The 21,608-nt window shown below is 44.4% G+C and overlaps 1 protein-coding gene and 1 pseudogene across 1 annotated transcript in view; one reads left to right on the top strand and one right to left on the bottom strand.

Moving 5' to 3' along the window:
- Nucleotides 1–14,048, top strand: part of LOC140207384 (uncharacterized) — a 33,308-nt pseudogene extending 19,260 nt beyond the window's left edge.
- LOC140207823 (uncharacterized) overlaps nt 1–21,608 on the bottom strand; it is a 189,751-nt gene that overhangs the window by 65,771 nt on the left and 102,372 nt on the right. The gene's annotated exons all lie outside the window — the stretch shown is intronic.

Below are 21,608 nucleotides of genomic sequence, written 5' to 3'. Positions count from 1 at the left end.
AGCTTCCGGCTGATGAGGGAATGGGAACCGATGGGTCTCTCAGACAGAGCTGAGCTCCAGCTGTCTAAATGCAAGGATCGGGAACTCGGAGAAAGGGAACAAAATCTTTTACATCAGCTGTTGTGAAAATCACCTTTGTTCTGCCTCCAGTCACAAACAAGAGAAAATCTGCAGATGCTGGAAATCCGAGCAACACACACAAATTGCTGGAGGAACTCAGCATTAGTACTCTTTTCCATAGATGCTACCTGGCCTGCTGAGTTCCTCCAGCATTTTGTGTCTGTTGCTTGTTCCACCCCCTCTTGTTCTGGACTTTCTACCCGTGAGAACATGTTTTGTCCCACTCTCTCTGGGTACATAATGATATCAAACACCTTTGCCCTGGGCAACAAGTAGCTTTCACATCACAAATGTGCCAGACTCCAATGAGACAGACTACTGCCCTTCCCTTCATATTCATTGGCATTGCCATCACTGAGTTCACCACCGTCAGTCACCTGGGGGAGGGTTCAGGGGAAATATTTATATACAATACAGAAACTGGTGTTACCTGTGTGTATTGTGGTGATGCAAAAGTTGCTGGAGAATTTGCAAGTGGGAAGAAGTGGAGTGATAGTTGGAAATATGACCTTTTTAAGCGTCATTTAGCAAGCAAATCACATATGGACAGTGTGGAACAGCTGTGGAGAGAAAATCCTTCATTACCCGCTACAGGCCTACTATACAGGTTGTGTGAGAGTGCAGATGAACTCGATCAAACCCAGAGGACATCACAGTTCTTTATTGACAGTGATTTGCTAGCTGTTAAAATGAATGGCTCTCTATTTAAAATTCACAGTGCACATGTTGTCACTGGGTAAAAGAATGTACAGTACAAGATTTATGTGCACACTGGTCATGACAAATTAGAGGGGACATTGGTGGGAAGGTGGGGAGACCTCCAGCGTCCCTGATGCCCTCACTTACAAAATGTACATCCAGCTGCAGCTTGTAACTCTGCACTTTACAGAGTTGGAACTTGAAATGGATGAATTTTGGATCAGGTGGGAGTCGGAAGGGGTGATAGATATGACATGAAGAGAGGTGAGTTACACCCAAGTGCAGGACACAGGAAACTGGGTGAGAGTCAGGAAGGGGAATGAGGTTAAATAGCCATTGCAGAGTACTCTTGTGTCCAACCCGCCAACAACAGGTGGACCACTTTAGAAACTGTTGGGGGGGGGGGGATTACCTGGCAGAGGAAAGTCAAAGGGGTGAGAGGGGATTCGTTAGTGAGGGGAACACAACAAGAGGGGACTAATATCTCAGTGGTAAGACTTGCTAGTGCTAGTGTGGGGAGAGGGTGATGTGGTTAAAATAAGTTGTAGGGGGAATGGGAGCCAGAATGACAGAACAGATAGTGGAGAGGGTGAAATGAATTGAATTGACTTTATTACATACATCCTTCATATACATGAGGAGTGGAAATCTTTACATTACGTCTCCGTCTAATGTGCAATGTGTAATTTATAATAAATAGTTTGTACATAGGACAGTCAATATAACATAGAAATGCAATTGTATCAGCATGAATTAATCAGTCTGATGGGCTGGTGGGAGATGATGTCCCGGAGCCTGTAGGTCCTTTTGCTGTGGTACCGTTTCCTGGATGGTAGCAGCAGGAACAGTTTGTGGTTGTGGTGACTCGGGTCCCCAATATCCTTCGGGCCCTTTTTACACACCTGTCTCTGTAAAGGTCCTGAACAGTGGGAAGTTCCCATCTACAGATGTGCTGGGCTGTCCGCACCACTCTCTGCAGGTTTCTGCGATTAAGGGAAGTACAGGTCCCATACCAGGCAGTGATGCAGCCTGTCAGGATGCTCTCAATTGTGTCCCTGTAGAATGTTCTTAGGATCTGGGGCCCCATCCCGAACTTCTTCAACCGTCTGAGGTGAAAGAGGTGCTGGTGTGCTTTTTTCACAACACAGCCGGTATGTACAGGCAATGTGAGATCCTTGGTGATGTTTCTGCCAAGGAACTTAAAGCTGTTCACCCTCTCAACCCCAGATCCATTGATGTCAATAGGGGTTAGCCTGTCTCCATTCCTCCTGTCGTCCACAATCAACTCCTTTGTTTTTGTGACAATGAGGGAGAGTTTGTTTTCTTGACACCAGTCAGATGTTGTTCAGACCTCAGATAGAGTCAGCAATCAAATGGTTGAGCATGGTGTGATGAATGTGCTGAGCTGTGTATATCACAATGCAAGAAGCATCGTAGGAAAGCCAGATGAGCTCAGGATGGGGAATTATCATATTGTACCTTGGTTTTCAAGAGATATTTAGGCCCCGGTTAGTTTGTTACTCTAAATGCCTCAGACTGTTGGGTGCTACCAAGACTCATTAGTGACTACAACATCATAATTCCACCCCCTGAGCTCATCTGACTTTTTTTTTAATCGTCTTCTGTTGGTTCCTAAAAGCTTCCCAATAGTTTTTGCTCTTTTGTTTGCCCTTTCTTTTGCTTTTATGTTGGCTTTGGCTTCTCATTTCAGCCACGGTTTTGTCCTCCTGCCTTTCCAATGCTTCCACTTCTTTGGGATGTATCTGTCACTCAGCTCCCGAATTGCTCACAAAAGCTCCAGCCATTGCTGCTCCATTGTCACTCCTACCTTTTCCCTTCCAAACAAGTTTGTCCAGCTTGTCTGTCATAAAAATATGGAGTAGTTCGGTACGGAAACAGGGTATTTGACCCATCTAGTCAATGGTAAAAAACATTTAATCTGTCTAATGCAACTACCTGCACTGGGACCATCGCCCTCCATACCCCGACCATCCAGGTACCTATCAAACTTCTCTTAATTGTGAAATCGAGCTCATATTCACCACTTGTGCTGACATCTCATTCAACACTCTCACAACCATTTCTGTAAAGAGCTTTTCCACATGTTCCCATTACATTTTCTCCTTCCCCACTTACCCATGACCTCTGGATGTCATCCCTCCCAACCTCAGTGGAAAAAGCTGCTTGCATTTACCCGATCTATACCCTTATAATTTTGTATACTTCTAACAAATCTTCAAAGCAATATATAATTTCTTTGTTTATGTTTGGAGCCTTTTTTAGGTGTATAAGATGATGAGGGGCATTGATCGTGTGGATCGCCAGAGGTTTTCCCCTAGGGTTGAAATGGCTAACACGAGGGGCATAATTTTAAAGTGATTGGAAATAGATACTGAGGGGATGTCAGGGTTAAGTTTTTTTACACAGAGAGTGGTGGGTGCGTGGAATGCACTGCCAGCAACGGTGGTCGAGGCAGATACAATAGGGTCTTTTAACAGTCTCTTAGATTGGTACACGGAGCTCAGTTAAATAGAGGTCTATGTGCTAGGGAAATTCCAGGCAGTTTCTAGAGTAAGTTTCATGGTTGGCACAACATTGTGGGCTGAATGGCCTGGAATATGCTGTAGATTTCTATGTTCTATGTTGAAGAGCGAAATGACTTTGGCTATCCTACAATCCTCTGATAACTCCCCTGTCACTAAGGATGATTTAGTTATATCTGCTAGGGCCCCAACGATTTCTGCACTGCCTCCCGTGGGGTCCAAGGGAGCACCTTGTCATGCCCTGGAGATTTATCCACCCTAATCTGCCTCAGGATGGCAATCATCTCCTCTTCTTTAATCCGTACAGGGTCCACGATTTTAATGCCGCTTTTCCACAATCCCATAAATGAGATGAAAAATATATTTGAGATAGAACCATAGAACCATAGAAACTACAGCACAGAAACAGGCCCTTTGGCCCGTCTTGGCTGCGCCGAACCATTTTCTGCCTAGTCCCACTGACCTGCACACGGACCATATCCCTCCATACACCTCCCATCCATGTATCTATCCAATTTATTCTTAAATGTTAAAAAAGAACCCGCATTTACCACCTCGTCTGGCAGCTCATTCCATACTCAGATCTCCCCCATCTGCTTTGGTTCCACACATGGTTTGCCATTCCGGTCTTCCAGAGGACCAATTTTGTGCATTGCAGTCCTTTTGCTCTTAATCTATCTCCAGAATCCCTGAGGATTATCCTTCATCTTTTCTGCAAGGGGAATCTCATGCCGCCTTTTAGCCCTCCTGATTTATTTCTTATACTCCATTTCAACCTGTCTGCTTATCCCTGTTATGCAACTCCATTTTGTGCTTCATCAGGGTCTCAATATCTCTTGAAATCTAAGGTTCCCTACAGTTTCTATCTTTACCTTTTATTCTGACAAGCACATACCCGCTTTGTACTTTCAAAATTTCGCTTTGAAGGCCTCAATTTACCAAGCACACCTTTGCCATAAAGCAGCCTGTCCCAGGCCACAGTTGCCAGATCCTAGTGTCATAATTCCAGGTGTTGATCCATGCCCTGAACACTTCCGCCTTTCCTACGCTGCTCCCTGTATTGAAATATACAGGATTGAGCATATTCACTGCACCATGCTCAATGTTTTTAATTCCTGACTTTGCCTATGGACTGAACAACATCTGTCTCCACAACACCTCTACTATCTGTTCTGTTATTCAGGCTCCCATTCTCCCTGCAACTTTAGTTTAACCCTCCCCTACCCCCTCCTCCCACCATGCAGCTCCATCACCCCTTTGGCTTTCATCTCGCAGATCAATAAAAAGGAGGTGCATACCAGGTACGGGCAGATAGGAACAAATGGGGTGCTTATGAAGTACAGGAAATTCAGGTGAACACTTATGAAAGAAATAAAAGAAGGCATGAGGTTGCCCCAGCAGACAAGGTGAAGGAGAATCCTCATGGATTCTGCAGATATGTTAAGTGCGAAAAGATGGCAAGGGGAAAAACTAATTCTGTGGAATGGTAATCGATATGAGGAGACAAAATAGATGGGGGAGATATTTTCTGCATCCGTATTTACTCAGGAGATGGTCACAGAGTCTATAGAAGTGAGGCAAAGCAGCATCAACTTCATGGACCCTGTACAGATTGCAGAGGTGGAGGTGTTTGCTGTCTTAAGGCAAATTAGCGTGGAAAACCCCCCCGGGCCTGACAAATTGTTCCGTGGGACTCTGCGGCAGACAAGTGCAGAAATTGTCGGGGCCCATGCACAGATATTTAAATCATCCTTCGTGACAGGTGATGGACAGGTGACGGATTGCAGGACAGCCAATGTTGCTCCGCTGTTCAAGAAAGGCTCTAAAAATAAACTAGGAATTTATATATATTGGTGAGCCTGACATTAGTAGTGGGAAAGTTATTGGAATGTGTGTGCAGGAGACGGATATACAAGTATTTGGATTGATGTGGACTGATTAAGGATAGGCAGCAGATCATGTCTATCCAATCTTATAGAGTCTCTCGAGGAAGTTATCAGGAGAGTGGATGAAGGCAAGGCAGTGGATGTTGTCTACATGGACTTTAGCAAAAGCACTTGACAAATTCTCATATGGGAGTTTGGTCAAGAAGGTTCAGTCACTCAACATTCAAGATGAGATAGTAAATTGGATGAGACACTGTCTTTGGGAGAAGCCAGAGTGTGGTAGCAGATGGTTGCCTCTCTGACCACATCCTGTGACTAGCGGTGTGCCACAGGGATCAGTGCTGGATCTGTTAGTGTTTGTCATCTATATCAGTAATCTGGATGATAGTGTGGTTAACTGGATCAGCAAATTTGTGGATGACACCAAGACTGGGGGTGTAGTGGACAGTGAGGAAGACTATCATGGCTTGCAGTGTGACCTGGAGCAGATGGAAAAATGGGTGAAGAAATGCAAAATGGAATTTAATGGAGACAAGTGTGAGGTGTTGCATTTTGGTCGGACCTGGGTCTTACACAGTGAATGGTCGGGCACTGAGGAGTGCTGCAGAAGGAAGGGATCTGGGAATACATGTCCATAATTCACTGAAAGTGGTGTCACAGTTAAATAGGGACGGAAAGAAAGATTTTGGCATATTGGCCTTCATGAACCAAAGTACTGAGTACAGGAGATGGATGTTATGTTCACACTGCACGAGACATTGGTGAGGCCTAATTTGGAGTATTGTGTGCAGTTTTGGTCACCAACCTACAGGAAAGATGTAAAAGGGGTTGAAAGAGTTCAGAGAAAATTCATAAGGATGTTGCTAGGTCTGGAGGACTTGGGTTATAAAGAAAGATTGAACAGGTCAGGACTTTATTCCTTGGAATGTAGAAGATTGAGTGGAGATTTGATGGAGGTATACGACAATTATGAGGGTTATAGATATGGTAAGTGCAAGCTGGCTTTTACCACTGAGATGGTGGGTCTACAACTAGAGGCCATGGGTTAAGGGTGAAAGGTGAAACGTTAAGGGGAACATGAGGGGAAACTTCTGCACACAGACGGTCATCCGGGTGTGGAATGAGCAGCCAGCACAAGTGGTGAATGCGAGCTCAATTTCAACATTTAAGAGGTTTATATACGTACCTGGATGGTAGTGGTATGGGATTGGGCAGTTTAAATAGTTCAGCACAAACTAGATGGCCCAAAGGGCTTGTTTCTGTGTTGTAATTTTCTGTGACTGTGACAAGAACCTGAAATAATACAAAAATTCACTGTAAGTCCTTTTAACAGCTGTGCAGACCAACCATTCATCTCAGCAGGAATTTTTTATATGGCGTTAAAACTGTGGCACCTTAAGTTAATAATACATAAAAGAAAATCCCAGTTGCACGTCAAGAAAGACTATTTGCGCGAGAGTGTTTCAGTTACTGTGGGGCCAGGCACCCATGTGGCTCAGCAGGAACAGGGAATAATACTAATGGAGAGAGTCAAACTGAGCCAAGGAACAGACTGGAGACGGCAGAAATGCCCCATTCTGATAGAGACAGGAAGAGCATCAGGGAATTGATGGTCATTCCAGATACCAGCACTGTGCCCAGTTAGAAGATGATTTATCTGTCCAACTTGGGTTGAACCTCACTGTAACAGTGTGATACCAGATCAAACCTTGGCAACTCAAGCAATCTCATCTGAAATGTTGTCCTACACCCATTGATGGATTTTGTAAATCTTTTTACAGGTTAAAACGAGAAGTAATTTGTCTCCAGGAATCTCAAACACCAGTTTTGCTGTCTCTGTCTAGACATTTAAGAAGGGATTCAATCGACTATCCTTCCTGCTCAGACAGTGGGGAGGGATTCACTTGATCATCTGACAGACTGGCACAGTCGTCATTCTACACAGGAGAAAGGCCGTTCACCTGCTCAAACAGTGGGAATCGATTCACTCGGTCATCTCAATTGAAAGTACATCAGCAAGTTCACACTGGGCAAGGCCTTTCTGTGTGTGAGAAAGGATTCAGTCAGTGGTCTCACCTGTGGACACACCAGTCTGTTCACACCGGGTAGATGCTGGTCATCTGCTGAATTTCTGGGAAAGGATTGACTCAGTCATTTGACCTAATGGCTCACCAGCATGTTTACACCGGGGAGTGGCCGTTCACCTGCTCAGACTGTGGGAAGGGATTCACTCGGTCATCCCACCTACAGAGTCATCAGCGAGTTCACACTGGGGAGAAGCCGATGTTCAGGGTGAGAGTGGAGGAGGAGAGGTTGTCGAACTTAACTGATTGGGGTCTGTTCGTCAGAAAGTCCAAGGTCCAATTGTAGAGTGATGAGCTGATACCAAGCTGGTGAAGTTTGGTGATCAGCTTGAAGGGGCTTACAGAATTGAATGCTGAACTAAAGTCAATGAACCTCATTCTGACGTAAGAGTTGGGGCTGTCCAGGTGGGTCAGGGCAGAGTGAAGTGCCGTGGAGATGGCGTCCTCTGTTGACCTGTTGGTGCGATGGGGGTCCAGGGTAGTGGGCAGACAGGATTTCAGATGTGATAAAACCAGTCTCTCAAAGCACTTTGCAATGATGGGGGTGAGTGCAACTGGGCGGAAATCATTCAGGCTCGTGGCAGTGGAATGCTTCGGCACTGGCACGATGGTGGCGATCTTGAAGCTTGTGGGGACAACACCCCGGGCCAGGGACACATTAAAAATGTCCATGAAGACCCCGGTCAACTGCCCTGCACAGAGTCTCACCACACGGCCAGGTATTCCATCCAGACCAGCTGCCTTCCGTACATTCACCCTGCTCAGGGTGGCATAAACATCGGAGGTGGAAAGTGAGAGAGACAGTTCACCAGGTGGGAGATCCGCTTTGAGGGTGACCTCCTTGTTCCCTCGATCAAAGCGAGCGTAGAAGTAATTGAGCTCATCAGGGAGGGTAGCAGAGCTGGAAGGGGGCACAGTACTAGGAGGTTTGAAGTCTGTAATGACCTGTATGCCATGTACATGGACCGGGGGTCTGAGGAGTTGAAATGCTCCTCGATTCTCTGTTTGTATATGTGTTTAGCCTGAGAGATTCCCCTCCTCAGGTTGGCCCTGGCTGAGCTGTGAACCTCCCAGTCTCCAGACCTGAAGGCTGAATCTCTGGCTTTGAGCAGGAGGTGAACCTCTCTGTTCATCCATGGTTTCTGATTGGGGAAAACTCTTATTTGTTTTAGTGATGTCTCTTTATCTACACACTTGTTGATGTGCTCAAGGACAGAGTTGGTGTATAAATCAATGTTAATCTGAGAGTCTGTGGTGGTATGGGCAGCAAACGTGCTCCAGTCTGTGTGCTGGAATTGGTGCTGAAGAGCAGAGTCAGCCCCCTCCAGCCAGATCTTAATAGTCTTCATTGTGGGTTTCACACGTTTAGTGACCGGGCTATACTTGGGAAGCAGAAACAATGAAAGATGGTCGGACTGTCCCAGATGGGGGAGGGTAGTTAGTTTGTGAGTGTCAGCCACATTTGTGTACACATGATCTGAGGTTTTATTACACCTGGTGGTGCATAATACATTTTGGTAAAATCTTGGAAGCACGGTACGTAGGTTACAATGATTAAAGTCTCCAGCGACAGTCAAAGCTCCGTCTGGATGCAATGTCTGCAGCTTGCTAATAGCAGCACTGAGGTCTTTCATGGCTACTTTAGCATTAGCATCCAGTGGAACATAAACTGCGACAGCAATGATGCATGTTTTGTGACAATGAGAGAGAGGTTGTTTTCTTTACACCAGTCGGATGTTGTTCAGACCTCAGGTACAGTCAGCAATCAAATGGTTGAGCATGGAGCGATGAATGTGCTGAGCTGTGTATATCACAATGCAAGAAGCATTGTAGGAAAACCAGATGAGCTCAGGACAGGGAATTCTGATATTGTAGCCATTATTGGGGACTTGGTTGCACCCAACAATCCGAGGGATTTAGAGGAACAAATTTGTAGAGAGATCGTAGACCATGCCAAGAAACAAAGGTTGATTCAGTAAGTGATTTTAACTTTCAATGTATTGACTGGGACTCCCATACTGTAAGAGGACTAGATGGGGTATAGTTTGTCAAATGTGCCCTTAATCAGTACATAGAATTCCTGATGTAAAAGTGTGCAATAGGTTGATGATCCAGGGCTGGTGACCGAAATTAGTGACCATAATGCCATGAGATTCAAAGTAAATATGGAAAAAAGAGAGGTCTGGACCGTGGGTTGAGATTCTAAATTGGAGAAAGGGCAGAAAGGATCTGACAAGTGTGGTTTGGGACAGGCTGTTTTCTGGCAAAGGAATACTTGGTAAGTGGGGGGCCTTCAGAAGTGAAATTTTGAAGGTGTAGAGTTTGTATGTGCCTGCATAATAAAAGTTGAAAGTTAACTGGTGCAGGGAACCTTGGTTTTCAAGAGATATTGAGGCCCCGGATATTTTGTTCCTCTAAATGCCTCAGACTGTTGAGCGCTACCAAGACTCACTAATGACTACAATATCATAATTCCACGCCCTGAGCTCTGACTTTTTTTTTAGTCGTCTTCTGTTGGTTTCTAAAAGCTTCCCAATCGTTTTCACTCTTTTGTTTACCCTCTCTTTGGCTTTTATGTTGGCTTTGGCTTCTCATTTCATCCACAGTTGTGTCCTCCTGCCTTTCCAATGTTTCCACATCTTTCGGATGTATCGATCACTGAGCTCCCAAATTGCTCCCAGAAACTCCAGCCATCGCTGCTCCGTTGTCACTCCCAACTTTTCCCTTCCAAACAAGTTTGGCCGGCTTCTCTGTCATAGAAAAATGGAGAAGTTCAGTATAGAAACAGGCTATTTAGCCCATCTGGTCAATGCTGAAAAAACATTTAAGCTGTCTAATGCAAGGGTCCCCAACCTTTTTTGCACTGCGGACCGGTTTAATATTGACAATATTCTTGTGGACCGGCCAACCCGGTGGGGTGGGGGGGGAGTTGGTGGGTAGGGTTGCCAACGGACAAGAGTAGCAGTCAAATATGTTGCGTTTACCCAGAGAAAGACTACAATGACCATGAACCCTTGCGCGGGCACCAGTGCGCATGCGCGTTGTGGCCTACCAATTTTTCCTGCAAATCCTTTTTCGTGATTCTGTTTGGAGTGGCGAAGGGGGGGGGGGCGGTGTTAATCACGACTGGAATATAGGTGATAAATGGCTAATACACCCAATTTCGTTTCTAAAAGTGTTTATCTAACGACTTTAATATTAAACACACAGCACATATTTTCCTTGCATGAATATAGTGATAAGTCAATTATTAGAGGAGCTTGAAGTAAGTGATGAATGAACTTCCAGTAGAAGTGGCAGAAGCAGGTTCAATATTATCATTTAAAGAAAAATTGGATAGGTATATGGACAGGAAAGGAATGGAGGGTTATGGGCTGAGTGCAGGTCAGCGGGACTAGGTGAGAGTAGTGTTCGGCACGGACTAGTAGGGCAGAGATGGCCTGTTTCCGTGCTGTAATTGTTATATGGTTATATAGGTAAGTCAACAGCATCATGACATTTTAAGTAACGTTTGGATTTTAAACACACAGCACATATTTTCCCCGTATGAATATATAAGATCATTGGAACACACCAATATCGCTGAATCAGTGGGAGCCCTGGGCTTGTTTCCCTGCAACAACACGGTCCTATCGAGGGACGATAGGAGACAGCGATACTCGAAGTGAGTTCCTGTCCAGTCTATTCCGCAATTTAGTTTTCGTTGCATTCATTGCAGAAAACTCCGCTTCGCAGAAAAATGTTGGAAATGGAAGCAACGTTTTCAGTGCTTTCGTGGCTATCTCAGGATATTTAGCCTTGACTTTGATCCAGAATGCCGACAGGGATGTTATGTCAAACATACTTCTCAGCCCGCCGTCATTTGCAAGCTCGAGGAGTTGATCTCCTTCCCGCGCTGACACAGATGACGTGCGGGTCATGACCTCACATGCGTAATGGCTGATCAGTGGCCATGACAGGGAATGAGAAAAGGTGCAGCTGACTCATATCGCCAAATCATATTGTTTCCTTGTGGCCCGGGAGCACATGCTTTGCGACCCGGTGGTTGGGGACCGCTGGTCTAATGCAACTACCTGCACCGAGACCATCGCCCTCCATACCCCTATCATCCAGGCTCCCATCCAAACTTCTTTGAAATGGTGAAACCGAGTTCATATTCACCACTTGTGCTGACATCTCAATCCACACTCTCACGACCACTGCAGGAAAGAGCTTTTCCAAATATTCCCATTAAATTTTCACCTTCTCCACTTAACCATGACCTCTGGCCATCCCACGCAACCTCAGTGGATAAAGCTGCTCGCATTTACCCTATCTATACCCTCATAATTTTGTATATTTCTAACAAATCCTCAAAGCAATGTATAATTTCCTTGTTTATGTTTGGAGCCTTTTTTAGATGTATAAGATGATGAGGGGCATTAATCGTGTGGAGAGCCAGAGGTTTTTTTCCCAGGGCTGAAATGGCTAACAACAGGGGACATAGTTTTAAGGAGCTTGGAAATAGATACTGAGGGGATGTCAGGGGTAAGTTTTTCACACAGAGTGGTGGGTGCATGGAATGCACTGCCGGCTATTTGTGTGTGAGTGTTTCAGTTACTGTGGGGCCAGGAACCTATGCAGCTCAGTGGGAACAGGGAATAATACCAATGGAGAGAGTCAAACTGAGCCAGGTCACAGATTGGAGATGGCAGAAATGCCCCATTCTTATAAAAAAAGGAAGAGCATCAGAGAATTTGATGGTCATTCCAGATACCAGCACTGTGCCCAGTTAGAAGATGATTTCTCTCTCCAACTTAGGTTGAACCTCACTGTAACAGTGTGATGCCAGATCACACCTTGGCAACTCAAGTGATCTCATCTGAAATGTTGTCCTTCACTCATTGATCGATTTTGTAAATCTTTTTACAGATTAAAAATGACAAGGAATTTGTCTACGGGAATCTCGAACACAACACGCCAGTTTTGCTGTCTTTGTCCAGATATTTAAGAAGTGGAGCAATGATTCACTCGATCATCCTTCCTGCTCAGACTGTGGGGAGAGATTCATTTGATCATCTGACCGACTGGCATGCCCGTCATCTTACACAGGGGAGAGGCCGTTCACCTGCTCAGACAGTGGGAATGGATTCACTCCATCATCTTAACTGAAGGTACATCAGCAAGTTTACACTGAGACAAGCCCATTCACCTGTTCTATGTGTGAGACGGGATTCAGTCGGTCATCCCACCTGTGGATACACCAGTCTGTTCACACTGAGCAGAAGCTGGTCATCTGCTGAATTTGTGGGGAAGGATTCACGCGGTTATTCGACCTAATGGCTCACCAGCGAGTTCACACCAGGGAGAGGCCGTTCACCTGCTCAGACTGCGGGAAGGGATTCACTCAGTCATCTAACCTGAAGGTACATCAGAGAGTTCACACTGGGGAGAGGCCATTCACCTGCTCGGACTGTGGGAAGGGATTCGCTCGATCATCCCAACTGAAGGTACATCAGCGAATTCACACTGGGGAGAGGCCATTCACCTGCTCAGACTGTGGGAAGGGATTCACACAGTTAGCTAACCTACAAGCACATCAGCGAGTTCACACTGGGGAGAGGCCGTTCACCTGCTCAGACTGTGGGAAGGGATTTGCTCGATCATCTGATCTACAGATACATCAGCGAGTTCACACTGGGGAGAGGCCGTTCACCTGCTCAGACTGTGGGAAGGGATTCACTTCGTCATCTCAACTGAAGGAACATCAGAGAGTTCACACTGGGGAGAGGCCGTTCACCTGCTCAGACTGTGGGAACGGATTCACTTCGTCATCTCAACTGACGGTGCATCAGAGACTTCACACGGGGGAGAGACCGTTCACCTGCTCAGACTGTGGGAAGGGATTCACTCGATCACCTGATCTGCAGATACATCAGCGAGTTCACACTGGGGAGAGGCCATTCACCTGCTCAGACTGTAGGAAGGGATTTACTCAGTCATCTCATCTGCAGATACATCAGCGAGTTCACACAGGGCAGAGGCCGTTCACCTGCTCAGACTGTGGGAAGGGATTCACACAGTCAGCTCACCTACAAGAACACCAGTCAGTTCACACTGGGGAGTGGCCATTCACCTGCTCAGTCTGTGGGAAGGGATTCACTTCCTCATCTAAACTGAAGGTACATCAGCGAGTTCACACTGGGGAGAGGCCGTTCACCTGCTCAGTCTGTGGGAAGGGATTCAATTTATCATCTCATCTGAAGGTACATCAGCGAGTTCACACTGGAGAGAGGCCGTTCACCTGCACAGACTGTGGGAAGGGATTCACTCAGTCATCTGACCTACTGAAACACCAGCGATTTCACACTGGGGAGAGGCCGTTCACCTGCTCAGTCTGTGGGAAGGGATTCACTCGATCATCTGATCTACAGAGACACCAGCAAGTTCACACTGGGGAGAGGCCGTTCACCTGCTCAGACTGTGGGAAGGGATTCACTCAGTCATCCCAATTGAAGGTGCATCGGAGAGTTCACACTGGGGAGAGGCCGTTCACCTGCTCAGACTGTGGGAAGGGATTCACTCAGGCATCTCACCTACTGAGACACCAGTCAGTTCACACTGCGTAGCGGCCATTCGCCTGCTCAGTCTGTGGGAAGGGATTCACTCGATCACCTGATCTGCAGATACATCAGTGAGTTCACACTGGGGAGAGGCCGTTCACCTGCTCGGTCTGAGAAGGAAGTCACTCAGTTGTCCAACCTACAGAGACACCTGCAAGTTCATATAACCATATAACAATTACAGCATGGAAATAGGCCATCTTGGCCCTTCTAGTCCATGCTGAACGCTTACTCTCACTTAGTCACATCTACCTGCCTCTACCCTCTGTTCCTTTCCTGTCCATATACCGATCGAATTTTTTTTAAATGACAAAATCAAACCCGCCTCTACCACTTCTACTGGAAGCTCGTTCCACACAGCTACCATTCTCTGAGTAAAGAAGTTCCCCCTTGTGTTACCCCTGAACTTTTGCCCCTTAACTCTCAACTAATGTCCAGTTGTTTGAATCTCCCCTACTCTCAAAGGAAAAAGCCTATCCACGTCAAGTCTATCTATCCCCCTCATAATTTTAAATACCTCTATCAAGTCCCCCCTCAACCTTCTACGCTCCAAAGAATAAAGATCTAACTTGTTCAACCTTTCTCTGTAACTCAGGTGCTGAAACCCAGGTAACATTCTAGTAAATCTCCTCTGTATTCTCTCTATTTTGTTGACATCTTTCCTGTAACTCGGTGACCAGAACTGTACACAATACTCCAAATTTGGCCTTACCAATGCCTTGTACAATTTTAACATTACATCCCAACTCCTATACTCAATGCTCTGATTTATAAAGGTCAGCAAACCAAAAGCTTTCTTCACCACCCTATCCACATGAGATTCCACCTTCAGAGAACTAAGCACCATCATTCCTAAACATGAGGAATTCTGCAGATGCTGGAAATTCAAGCAACACACATCAAAGTTGCTGGTGAACGCAGCAGGCCAGGCAGCATCTCTAGGAAGAAGTACAGTCGACGTTTCATGGGTATGGTGGATTTCTACCACTGTTTCCTCCCCTCAGCAGCCCGAATCATGCGCCCCCTGTTCACCCTGATGTCGGGTAAGGGCAAGGACATTACCTGGGATAAAGAGGCCGCAGCCGCTTTTGTTAAAACCAAAGAACCCTTAGCAAACGCCGCGATGCTAGTGCACCCCAGAATGGGCGTTCCTACTGCCCTCACGGTGGACGCATCCAACACAGCAGTTGGTGGAGTGCTGGAACAACTCATCGAGAGTCGCTGGCAACCCCTGGCATTCTTCAGCAAACACCTACGACCACCCGAACTCAAATACAGTGCTTTCAACCGGGAGCTATTGACACTATACCTGGCAATCCGGCATTTCAGATATTTCTTAGAAGGTAGGCCCTTCACTGCGTTCACAGGCCACCAACCGCTTACCTTTGCGTTCACTAAGGTGTCCGACCCCTGGTCTTCCCACCAGCAGCAACATCTGTCCTACATCTCCGAATATACGATGGACATCCGGCATGTCCGGGAAAGGACAACGTCATGGTGGACACACTATCCAGACCTACCATACAGGCCCTGTCCCAGGGGGTGGACTATGCAGCGCTGGCAGAGGCACAGCAGGCAGACGCTGAGATCCCCAGTTACAGGACTGCAGTCTCCGGTTTGCAGCTCCAAGACCTCCCCGTAGGCCCAGGTGAGAGGACCCTACTGTGTTACGTAGCTACCGGCCAACCCCGCCCCATCGTCCCAGCAGCCTGGCGCCGGCAGGTTTTCGAATCCATTCACAACTTAGCGCACCCCTCCATCAGGACAACCGTCCGGCTGGTCGCCAACAGGTTCGTGTGGCATGGACTGTGTAAACAGGTCAGTGAATGGGCCAAAATGTGCATGCAGTGCCAAACGGCCAAGGTGCAGTGGCACACCAAGGCTCCGCTGCAGCGTTTCGAACCCACCCACTGGAGGTTCAACCACATCCATGTGGATATCGTGGGGCCCCTGCCAGTATCACGAGGAGCGCGGTACCTCCTAATTATGATAGACTGGTTCACGAGATGGCCAGAGGCAGTCCCGCTCACCGACACCACCTCCGAATCCTGCGCCCGAGCACTGATCGCAACCTGGGTAGCACGCTTCGGGGTACCGGCCCACATTACCTCCGACAGGGGTGCCCAGTTCACCTCCAGCCTGTGGTCGGCTATGGCCAGCCTTTTAGGATCGCAGCTACACCACACAAATACCTTCCACCGTCACCTGAAGTCGGCTCTCATGGCCGTCCTGGAGGGGCCTAACTGGGTGGATGAACTTCCCTGGGTCCTGCTCGGAATTCGCTCGGCGCCCAAGGAGGATCTGCACACCTCGTCGGCCAAGTTGGTGTACGGCGCGCCCCTGGTCGTCCCAGGAGAGTTCATACCAGCCCCAAGGGGACAAGAGGAAGAACCCACAGCAGTCCTGGTCTGACTACGGGAGCGTCTCAGTAACCTGGCCCCCATCCCCACTTCACAGCACGGACAGAGCCCGACCTGCGTACCCAAAGACCTGCAGAACTGTAAGTTTCTTTTTGTACGACGGGGCGGACACTGGGCACCGCTACAGCGGCCCTACGAGGGGCCGTTTAAGGTGATCAGGAACAACGGGTCCACGTTCATGCTGGACATTGGGGGGAGAGAGGAGGTTTTCACGGTGGACCGACTCAAACCGGCCCATGTGGACTTGGCGCAGCTGGTCCAGGCTCAGGCACCGCGGCGCAGGGGTAGACCTCCCAAACAGAGGCCGATCCAGACTGTGGACATTGGAGGAGGTATCGCCGGTTCTGGGGGCGGGGGGTGGTTACGTGGTGACCCACTTTCTAGCACACACGAACCGGCACGCGCTGGCAGAGAGGCCGGCCCCAAAAAGGGCGCCAGGCCATCTTCAGCAGCAGGGGGGAAATCCCGTGCGCGGAAAGGGTCTGTGATTATGCATTCCCCACAGCAGTCCCACCCAGGGAGGGCGGGAACAGGAAGGCTTTAAAGCAGGCCGCAAAGTTTGAATAAATCTCTTTTATCACAACTCTAACTCACCGACTACGTGTGGTTATTTTTAGCGCTGTGTGTAGCACACAGCTACAATATAATATTTTCAAGTCTGCGAGCCAATACTTTGGATAAAATTTTAGTATCGAAATTGAGTAAAGAGATTGGTCTATACAAAGAACATACAGTAAGATTCTTATTCTTTTTGAGAATGAGCGAAATGGAAGCTTCGTAAGAAGACTGCGGTAGTCTCCCTGCCTTAAAGGAATCTGTAAGGGTAGAACATAAGTGTGGTATAAGCAAGGAGGAAAAAGCCTTATAAAACTCTCCAGAGAATCCAGCGGATCCTGGGGATTTCCCAGAATGCAATTCTCAAATAGCCTGAGCACTTTCCTCCTGGGAAATAGGTTGATCCAATTGCCTACAATCATCTAATGAAAGATTTGGGATATTTAATTGATCTAAAAATTATTCATTGCAATATTATCATTAACAGAGTCAGAACTATACAATTTAGAATAAAATTCCCTAAAAGTGTCATTAATTTCAAGGTGGTCAGTTGTCATGTCCCCATTAATTTTATGTATTTCTTTAATTTGCCGATTGGCTGAAAATGGCTTCAATTGATTAGCCAGTAGCTTACCAGTTTTATCTTCGTAAATATAAAGTTGACTGAGAGAAGGCGGTGGCGTGACGAAGCGCACAGCGGCCACTCCAGCGATGAATATTGTTATTTGTCAAGTAGGATGCTGTGCACAATACTGATTTGACGGAGACAGATGTGAGAAGCACGGAGGAACATCTGGTGTAACTTCTGAAATGCCTGTTTCGCTGCCGCTGCTACTGTGCGATCCAGAATCTCCGCAGGGGAAGGCCCCGAATCCTTGGCTTTGCCTGTTGCTTGGCGGCCGGGACCAGGGTCAAAGCACTCAGCAGAGATGGTGCTGGATGTCGGAGGGCTGGTCGGAGGCTCGACCTTTTCGGATGGACTCAGAGTCGGCTGTGGTCGGGTGCTTCCAGGGTGCTACATCGGCAAGTTTGCGGCGCTGGAAGTTCATGGCAGGGAGAGTTTCTTCCTTCTACCGTCTGTGTGAAATGATGGGGCTATCGGGACTTTGAGACTTTTTTTTTTACCGTGCCCATGGTCTGCTCTTTATCAAATACAGTATTGTTTTGCAGGGTTGTAACTATGTTATAATTATGTGGTTTTTGTCAGTTTTAGTCTTGGTCTGTCTTGTGTTTCCGTAATATACTGGAGGAACATTGTATCATTTCTTAATGCATGCATCACTAAATGACAAACGAAGACTGAGTGTCCTCATAATCTAATCTTATCTTTTAAAAGTTGGCTTTCAATTGGATACATTAAAAGATCATATTTAGTTTTAGTTTCAGTATGTCTCTTATATGTTTCAGGATCAGGAACTGAAGCATATTTATGGTCCAGTTGCTTTAACTGATTGGCTAATTCATTTCTTTCTTTGTTAGCTTTTTTAATGATGTTTGTGATATAAGAAATAATTTGACCCCAGATGTATGCTTTAAAAGTATTCCATATGATAAGGCTAGATGTCTTTTCCAACATATTTTCTTCAACAATAAAGAGTAATTTGATTCTCCATAAATGTTTAAAAAATCTTCATCGGATAACAGAGTTAAATTAAATCGCCAAAATCTACTCATGGGGATAGGAACAGGAAGCTTTAAAAAATAGAATTACAGGAGAGTGGTCAGAGATAGCAATCTCTTTATATTCAACCGATTGAACTAACAGAATCATTTGACTACCAATAAAAAAGTCAATCCCAGTATAAGTATGATGGACATGAGAGAAAAAAAAGAATACTCCCTGTCCGTCAGATGAAGAAATCGCCAAGCATCAACTCTACCACATATAGTTAGAAAAGATTGGATAAACAAAGCTGATTTATTAAGTGTGGCTGGTTTAATAGATGAGCGATCTAATACTGGATCTAACCAGCAGTTAAAATTTCCTCCCATCACAAGGGAGTACGTACACAAATCTGGCAAAAATGAAAATAGACTTTCAAAAAATCATAGATCATCTACATTGGGGGCATAAACATTAGCAAAAACAATCAATTTACTGTCTGAACTCCGATACAATAACAAATCGACCATTAGGGTCCGAAACAACTTTATGCTGAATAAAGGAAATTGTATTGCCTACAAAAATTGAAACTCCACATGATTTTGCATTAAACGAAGAGTGGAATTGCATATCCTTCCACCGAGTAAAAAAAACGTAAGCTATCACAGCTGCGTATGTGTGTTTCTTGTAAAAAAAAAAGGTGCTTTTAATTTTTGAATATAAGCAAACACTTTGTTCCTTTTGGTGGGGTGATTCAGCCCTTTCACATTCAAATTAAATAGGTTACTATTTCAAACCATTTTAAATACTAATCAACATGTAACTAAAAATATCTGGCCATAACTTATTAAAACTAGAAAGCAAACCATAAAGTAAGATATTCAAACAAACAATCATATATATTTTTTTTCTCTTTTTCAATCTTTATTAGTATCATAATAATAAACATACCACAGTATTGATACAAATTTATTGGGAATACAGCATTGTAATTTTCATAGTTAAATATAAGCCCAGTTGACACATGAGTATTAAGTCTCCCTATCATACATGATACAGATGAACAATATAAAACAAAAAAATCTATATAAAAAAATCATGAAAAAGAAAAAAAAAACAAAAATATATCCCGGAAAAAAAAACTAACATAAACAATGTTAATCAACTAAACTAAAAAAAGGCACGGGCTGTTTTGTAACATTGTTAAAAAAAGGGAACCATTAGTGTTGTTGACTCCGTTCCTCTCACCATGTATTACAAAGAAATAAAATAAGTTTGGAAAAGGTCAAGTTACATCATATGAAAATGTTTAATAAATGGCCTCCAAGTCTTCTTCGAATTTAATAGAGGGATCATAAACAACACTTCTAATTTTTTTTTCAAATTTAAACACAACATAGTTTGAGAAAATCAATGAAATGTGGTGGGAGGATTAATCTCTTTCCAATTCAGCAAAATGGATCTTCTAGCCATTAATGTAAGAAATACAATCATCCGACGAGCTGAAGGGGTTAAATGACTTGATTCTATCATTGGTAACCCAAAAATGGCAGTAATAGAGTGAGGTTGTAGGTCAATATTCAAAACAGTTGAGATAATATCAAAAATATATTTCCAATATTTTTTTCAACAAAGGACATGACCAAAACATTTGAGTTAGAGAAGCTATCTCAGAGTGACATCTATCACAGATAGAATTTATATGAGAATAATAACGAGATAATTTATCCCTAGACATATGAGCCCTATCTACTACTTTAAACTGTATCAACGCATGTTTCGCACATATAGATGAATTAACTAATTGAAGATGTTTTTCCCATTTTTCAATTGGTACAATAATCTTAAGTTCCCTTTCCCAATCACTCTGATTTTTATTAGACATATTTTCATAATTATATCATAAATAATTGCTATTACACCATTCTGAAGAGGCTTTAAATCTAATTTTGTTTTTCCAAAATATCCATTGAATATACAAACGTTTGTAAATTCGGGAAGGTAGGAAAAACAGTATTTTAGAAAAATTTCTAACTTGTAAATATCTAAAAAAGTGAGATCTAGGCAAATTATATTTATTAGTTGTTCAAAAGACGTGAAACAATTATCTGAAAATAAATCACAAAATCGTACTCTACTTTTAATTTTCCAAGCCAAATATTCTTAATCTAGTGGGTTGAAAAAAGAAATTAGATACAATAGGACTTGCTAAAGTAAATTGATTCAACCCAAAAAGAATTCCAAATTGAAACCATATATGTCAAGTATATTTAACTATTGGGTTATCCATTTGTTTATACAATTTAGAAAGAGTAAAGGGAAGCGAAGACCCTAAAATAGAACCCAATGAAAACCCTTGTAAAGAATTACATTCAAGACTCACCCAACGTGGACTTGAAGTTGCGTCCAACTCTCATAACCAAAAATTTAAATATCAAATGTTAATTGCCCAATAGTAAAATCTAAAATTCAGCAAAGCTAAACCTCACCTCCTTTTTAGATTTCTGTAAATGTCCTTTGCCTAACCTAGGATTTTTGTTCTGCCATATATATGAGGAGATTTTGGAATCAACATTATCAAAAAATAATTTTGGAATGAAAATTGGCACCACTTGAAATACGTATAAAAACTTAGGCAAAATAATCATCTTGATAACATTGATCTGACCGATCAACGATAAAGACATTGGTGACCATTTAGTAAACAAAAGTTTAATCTGATCGATTAAAGGTAGAAAAATTAGCTTTAAATAAATCTTTATGCTTTTTCGTAATTTTAACCCCTAAATATATAAAAGAGTCAGTAACCAATTTAAATGGTAAACATCCATCAATAGAAACCTGCATATTTAGGGGAAATAGTTCATTCTTATTAAGCTTAAATTTGTAACCAGAGAAATTACTAAACTGAGCCAACAAGAATAAAGTAACAGGAATAGATTTTCCAGGATTAGAGATACATAATAACAAATCATCTGCATATAATGATAACTCCTGCATTTCATTTCCATGGGTAATACCAAAAATGTTAGGTGAGTCTGGGATGGCAATTGCTAAAGGTTCAAGGACAATATCAAATAATAATGAACATCCCTG

This window comes from Mobula birostris, chromosome 13 (assembly GCF_030028105.1).
Source record: "Mobula birostris isolate sMobBir1 chromosome 13, sMobBir1.hap1, whole genome shotgun sequence".
Lineage (NCBI taxonomy): Eukaryota > Metazoa > Chordata > Chondrichthyes > Myliobatiformes > Myliobatidae > Mobula > Mobula birostris.
This window is presented reverse-complemented; position numbering and strand designations above follow the sequence as displayed.